This window comes from Eumetopias jubatus, unplaced genomic scaffold, assembly GCF_037043125.1.
Source record: "Eumetopias jubatus isolate StellerSeaLion01/CBP00866 unplaced genomic scaffold, mEumJub1_p1.0 scaffold_3, whole genome shotgun sequence".
In the NCBI taxonomy this organism is placed as follows: Eukaryota; Metazoa; Chordata; class Mammalia; order Carnivora; family Otariidae; genus Eumetopias; species Eumetopias jubatus.
In genome coordinates, this window is record NW_028274809.1 from 156,242,723 (window position 1) to 156,250,008 (window position 7,286).

The following is a 7,286-nucleotide window of genomic DNA, read 5'->3' on the forward strand; positions in this document are numbered from 1 at the left end:
TAAATAAATGTTCAATACTAATGGCATTTGTAAGATTTATTCAATCACAAATTTCCATGGTGGACCAGAAAAAAAAAGGAGAAGTAAAGAAAGAAAGAAAAAAAAAGTGACCTGGTTCTCAAACGTATTTGGCTTTGATAAAGAAACCTGATGATTACAAGTTAATCTTGAATTTTAGTTTGAGTCAACAAAGAAAAAATAGGGGGCAGAGTGCCTTTTACGTTGGATTAGTACAAAGATACAGAAATCATTCAAAAAAGAAATCTAATTGGGCAAAAAAAATAACATTTTCACATTCTATCCCTGACATATTTAATGACTTAAGTAAACCAAAGTATCAGTGATAATATTACTTATATTTTTAAAAAGCATTCTGGGTTCCAATCAAATCACTGTTTGAAATACATCTGTGACATAAGTAGAATAGTGACCTGCAGGCATATCAATATTACTTGGCCAGTTCTATTTCCATTGATTGATGACATCAGCTGTCAAAAGAAAAACTAAAGAAAAAGTAGAAAACATATACTAGAATTCAAGTGTTTGCAATCTAATTATATATATACCAAAACTTGAAATATGTTGCTGTATAACTTGACAGTATCTTCTAAGGTGGCTAAAGAAAGAAACAGAATTCAAAGACCCAGGTGCTAATCTTAGCTTCTCTGAAGGTTAGGTAACATGCTTGTGTTGCAATATTTGCATCTTAAAAATGGTAATAATCATATTCACCTGGTATATTTCCATGTGAAGAAGTGCCTGGGAAAATATAAGAAAAAATAAAACTTAGTGAAATAGTCTAGTATTGCAATAGGCTGTTTTCAGTGATGTCAGTAATGGGATGATAGATAAGCATTACATAAAATATAAAGAAAATTGTATTAAAATAAAAATGAATCATGACTGATCAGTTTAACCAAAAATAACTGTAACCAAAAATAATTGATTTGATGGACTTGTTGATTAGAAACACAGTTTTAGAAAGAATAGTGTCTTTTCAAAAACACTAAATCTATATGAAATAAAGACTGTTGATGGATAACTTTGATTTTTTTAACATCAATAATTTGATGACTATTATTTTAGGGAATAATTAATGTTTGTAAGCCTTATTGCAAGATTAATTGGGAAATATACTTTTTATTACCATTTTTAAGAACAATTTTTATCATTTAGGAAATAAAACTTTTTATGAAAGTTCAACACACAAGGATGCAGTTTTACCAAGATTATTTTTTTTTTAAAGATTTATTTATTTGAGAGAGCGAGAATGAGAGAGAGAGAGAGTGAGTACATGAGAGGGAGGAGGGTCAGAGGGAGAAGCAGCCTCCCCGCTGAGCAGGGAGCCCGACGTGGGACTCGATCCCGGGACTCCAGGATCATGACCTGAGCCGAAGGCAGTCGCTTAACCAACGGAGCCACCCAGGCGCCCTTTTACCAAGATTATTGTATTTTTAATTCTTAATTTTTAGAATTTCTTTTACCTAGTGCTTTATGTTTAAACTAAAAAAGTACAATATATTACATATTTGCAAATCCAGCTTAAAGAGAAATAAAAAGTAGCTGATCAGATGAATTCCTGAATTTACTAGTTTTTGCAATACTCACTTTCAGTTTTCTATCATTTCCTGCATTGCCTTTGAGAACACAAAAGAGATAAACGTGATTGCATTGCATAGAGACACTGCTTGACCATTTAAGACTTAGAGCTATAATCTTTCCTCTGGCTATTTGTACATATTCTGGTATTGAGAAACGTGAAAATTATTGGGCATCCATTTACCTAGTTTTCTTGTATTAATCATTATTATATATTTTTTATTTTACTTATTTTTAAAATTGAGATATAATGGGCATATAACATTATATTAGTTTTAGGTACACAACATAATGAATTGATATTTTTATATTGCAAAATGGTCACCTCAATGTCACCATATATAGTTACAACATTGTGTGTGTATGTGTGTGATGAGAACTTTTAAGATCTATTCTTTTAGCAACATTTGAACATACAATATGGTATCATTAACTATAGCCATTATGTGGCACATTGATTATTTATCAATTCTAGCATAATAGCAATAATACTAATAATGAATAAGGTCCAAACAGGAAACAGTAGCCAATCTAGACCTTTCAAATAAGGAAGAGTTGAGAAGCTACACACCTATTGGTAAAGGAAACAAGAAACAAAAACTACCTTGCAGATTCGATGCTTTTTTGTAGATGACATGATACTTTACGTAGAAAACCCAGAAGACTCCACCAAAAAATTTCAAGACCTAATACATGAATTCAGCAAAGTTGCAGGATATAAAATCAATGTACAGAAATCTGTTTCATTTCTATACACCAATAATGAAGCAGCAGAAAAAGGAATCAAGGAAGTGATCCCATTTAAAATTGTGCCAAAAACCATAAAATACCTGGGAATAAACCTAACGAAAGAGGTGAAAGATCTGTCCTCTGAAAACTATGGAACACATATGAAAGAAACTGAAGAGGATACAAAGAAATGGGAAAAAAAATCCATACTTATGGATTGGAAAAAAAAAAAAACACTGTTAAAATATCTATACTAACCAAAGGAATCTGCACATTTAATGCAATTCCTTTCAAAATGCCACCAGTATCTTTCACAGAGCTAGAACAAACAATCCTAACATTTGTATGGAACCACAAAAGGCCCCAAATAGCCAAAGCCACCTTGTAAAAGAAAAGCAAAGCTGGAGGCATCACGATTCCGGACTTCAGGCTCTATTACAAAGCTGTAGTCCTCAAGACAGTATGGTGCTGGCACATAAACAGACACATAGATCAATGGAACAGAATAGAAAACCCAGAAATGGACCCACAACTATATGGCCAACTGATCTTTGACAAAGCAGGAAAGAATATCCAGTGGAAAAAAGACAACCTTTTCAACAAATGGTATTGGGGAATCTGGACATTTACATGCAGAAGAATGAAACTGGACCACTTCTTTACACCATTCACAAAAATAAACTCAAAATGGATGAAAGACCTAAATGTGAGACTGGAAACCATCAAAATTGAAGAGGAGAAGACAGGGAACAACCTCTCTGAACTTGGCCATAGCAACTTCCTACTAGACACGTTGCCAGAAGCAAGGGAAACAAAAGTGAAAATGAACTACTGGGACTTCATCAAGATTAAAAGCTTCTGCACAGTGAAGGAAACAATCAACAAAACTAAAAGACAATGTACGAAATGAGAGAATATATTTGCAGATGACATCTGATTAAAGGTTAGTACCCCAAGTCTATAAAGAACTTATCAAATTCAACACCCAAAAACAAATAATCCAGTTAAGACATGTGCAGAAGACATGAACAGACCTATTTCCAAAGAAGATATCCAGATAGCTACCAGACACATGAAAAATGCTCAACATCATTCATCATCAGGGAAATACACATCAAAACCATGATGAGATGCCACCTCAGACCTGTCAGAATGGTTAAAATTAACAACACAGGAAACATACATTGGTGAGGATGTAGAGAAAGGGGAACCCACTTGAATTGTTGGTGGGAATGTAAACTGGTGCAGCTGCTCTAGAAAACAGGATGGAGGTCCCTCAAAAAGTTAAAAATAGAACTACCCTATGACCCAGTAATTGCACTACTAGGTTTTTACCTGAAGGATACAAAAATGCAGGTTTGAAGAGATACCTGCACCCTGGGATTTATAGCAGCATTATCAATAATAGCCAAACTGTGGAAAAAGCTCAAGTGTCCATCAACTGATGAATAGATAAATAAGAGATGGTATAAATACTTACGGGAATATACCTCAGCTATCAAAAAAAAATGAAATCTTGCCATTTGCAATGACATGGATGGAGTTGGAGTGTATTATGCTAAGTCAAATAAGTCAGAGAAAGAGAAATACCATACGATGTCACTCATGTGGAATTTAAGAAACAAAACAGATGAACATATGGGGAGGGAAGAAAAAAAGCAAGAAGCAAACTGTAAGAGACTCTTAATGATAGAGAACAAACTGAGGGTTGATGGAGGAAGGTGGGTGGGCTAAATGGGTGATGAGTACTAAGGAGGGCATTTGTTATGATGAGCACCGGGTGTTATATGTAAGTGATGAATCACACAGATCTTCTGGGGAAGGGTTTCACTGCACTGTGGCTTGTGTTGGTTTGTCCCAGAAGGGCAGGTGCACTAGGGTACAGGGGCTTGGAGTTTATGTTAAACACAGCAAAAAGCTCTTGTCCAAGTTAGCTGCCCTCAGCAGCTGCCTCTGCTCTTATGCTAATGAATGGGGTAGCTCAATGGTGTCCACTGGCTCTTTTGTCTCCAAAGAGGCAGTGCCATCTCTCCCAAGTGCACTCCAAGAAGGGGAACTGTCTCTCCCAGTGTGACCCAGGTGATTCTCAGATGACACTGTCTGCCCCCAGGCCTCTTCTCTCCTTTTCCACCAGAGTACCTCTGCACCCGCCAGGCTCCTCCCTGTGATGGTGTGAACTTCTAAATGTTCAGTCTTTGAAGTCTGCTAATAAACTTGCAATAATCAGCCCCTTTCATTTTTCCTGTCATTGATTTTGGGGAAGTGTTTTTATTGTGCAATACCCTACACTCTGTTCACTCTCTGTCTCTTCTCTCTCCTCTCTCTCTGATCAGGGCTCCCTCCTCTGTGCAGCACCGGTGGTTCTTTTTTCTCCCTCAAATCACTTCTCCGCATCACCTACCTTCCAGGATGTGGCCTCTTTTCTTCCTCTAGTTGTGCTGTTTGTTCTCTCAGTCCTCAGATCAATTTCCTGGATGTTTAGAATGATTTGATATTTATCAAGTTGTGTTGGAGGGATGAGGCAAGTATAGGGTCCTCCTACTACTCTGCCATCTTAACTCTTCTCCAGTAAGATCAAATTTTTGGATCATGTCTTTCACATGTTTTCTTAGTAAAAGGAAGATAGTATGAATTTGTTCAGTTTTAGCTTATTGTAATCACTCATTTTATGACTTTAAATTCTAAAATCTAGTTTATCTACACCTAATTCAAATTATACTTTTTAATGTACATTTATGTGTATTAAACTTATTTATGCTTATATAATCTTGTTTTATATTATTATTCTTTGTTATTATAAAAAATAAAAAAATTGTCCTCCTTTCTTCATTCTTACCCATAAAACCTGTTACTTTGCATTTAATTAAAAAAGATAATGCTAACACATTACCACATCTTATTTGCTCTTAGACTTTTTTTTTGCATTTTAACCTCTCTGAAATTGGAATGAATCTTACAATTGATGACATGTCACAGTTTAAATGGTAAGAGTTGTTCTTTCTTAGGATTAATTACACAAAATAATAATGTGTCTTACACTAAGCACTTCTTAGCTTTGATTTAAAAAAAATACAGTATTAGAATTTCCCATATACTATTTGCCTTCCATGTCAAGATATCTCATTTGGCACTCATATTCCATTTATTCAGTTACTCTATTAGTTCAAGTCAAGTGTGTGTGTCTGTGTGTGTGTCTGTGTGTTTGTGTGCATGTGTGCAGATAAGACAGATATAGAAACGGTTGGCCTTTGACCATCTGTTTTATCAATGCCATCCATCAGATCTGAGTGAGCTCCAATGAGTCAACTAAGGAAAATTACAAATGACCTAAGTAACTCTGGCCTCTCATGATTAGAATAAATACAAATGCAGTAAAATAAAACACAAAAACCCCTTGAAATAAAGTAATGATAATAATAACAACAACAATAACAACAACTGTGATATCATCTGGGAAGGTACAGATCTCTTACGGTCAGCCCTTCTAGGATCTGTTGCCTTCCATCTTTTAATTCTTGGATCAGCACAGTGAGTACACCATTAAATAGGCATAAAATCCCTCAGAACCCAAGTTTTCCCACACAGGAGTCTGCCTAAGGACCCCTGGATTCCCCTGAATCAGGAAAGAAAAATGGATTGAAGGAGGAAGTGGAGGGAGAGAAAAACACGATCAGATTACCACGTTGTGGCTCTCTTTCTGCCGCCATCTTGGTTCCACGTTCCCCTCACAAAATGCCTGGTGAAGCCACAGAACCTGTCCCTGCCACAGAGCAGGAGTTGTCACAGCCCCAGACTGAGACAGGGTTTGGAACAGAATCTGACAGTGATGACTCAGTACCAGAGCTTGAGGAACAGGATTCCACACAGGCAACCACACAACAGGCCCAGCTGGCAGCAGCCACTGAAATCGATGAAGAACCAGTCAGTAAAGCAAAACAGAGCCAGAGTGAAAAGAAGGCACAGAAGGCTATGTCCAAACTGGGTCTTCGACAGGTTACAGGGGTTACAAGAGTCACTATCCGGAATTCTAAGAATATCCTCTTTGTCATCACAAAACCAGATGTCTACAAGAACCCAGCTTCAGATACCTACGTAGTTTTGGGGGGAGCCAAGATTGAGGATTTATCTCAGCAAGCACAACTAGCAGCTGCTGAGAAATTCAGAGTTCAAGGTGAAGCTGTCTCAAACATTCAAGAAAACACACAGACTCCAACTGTACAAGAGGAGAGTGAAGAAGAAGAGGCTGATGAAGCTGGTGTACAGGTAAGTACATAGAATTGGTCATGTCACAAGCAAATGTGTCAAGAGCAAAGGCAGTCCGAGCCTTTAAGAACAACAGTAATGATATCCTAAATGCTATTATGGAATTAACAATGTAACCATCTGAAAATGAGGACTTTTTTTGGTGTTTCAAAAGAATAACTGCAGCTTGGTTTGAAATTTGTACTGTTTCTATCATTAATAAAGTTACAGTTTCTTGTTGAAAAAAAAAAGATTACCATGTTCCCAGGTTCCCAGAATTCTTCTTTCTTATCCTGATTTTTTGAACCGACATTTATTAAGTACTTAAAGTTTTTCTGGCATGGCAAATTCCTTAATAAAATTAGTTTTCTGGTGGGAAATTTGACAGACTCTGGAGCAAGCCTTCTATGTTCACTTCCTGTTTCTCTAAATACTGATTGTTTGAGACTGGGACAGTTCTGCTTATTAATTTCAATATTTGCACATTGGAGAAAATAACAGTATCTACCTATAGGGTTGTTACGAAAATTAAACAGACATGTACAAGCATACACATACAATATACACAAATCAGTTTCTGGAAAATATTCAGCATTATGGAAGTATTACTGTTATTACCAAGTTATTTTATTCTCAAAACATACATGGTAATTAGTACCATTTGGTTGTTGTTGTTGCTATTACTTGTGGTTATAATAAGAAAACTGAGTATCAGG

The 7,286-nt window shown here is 36.1% G+C and overlaps 1 pseudogene; it reads left to right on the forward strand.

The window, feature by feature from the left end:
• The first annotated feature begins 6,060 nt into the window (after nucleotides 1–6,060).
• LOC114211850 (nascent polypeptide-associated complex subunit alpha pseudogene) lies at nucleotides 6,061–6,707 on the forward strand (annotated as a pseudogene).
• The last annotated feature ends 579 nt before the right edge of the window (nucleotides 6,708–7,286 follow it).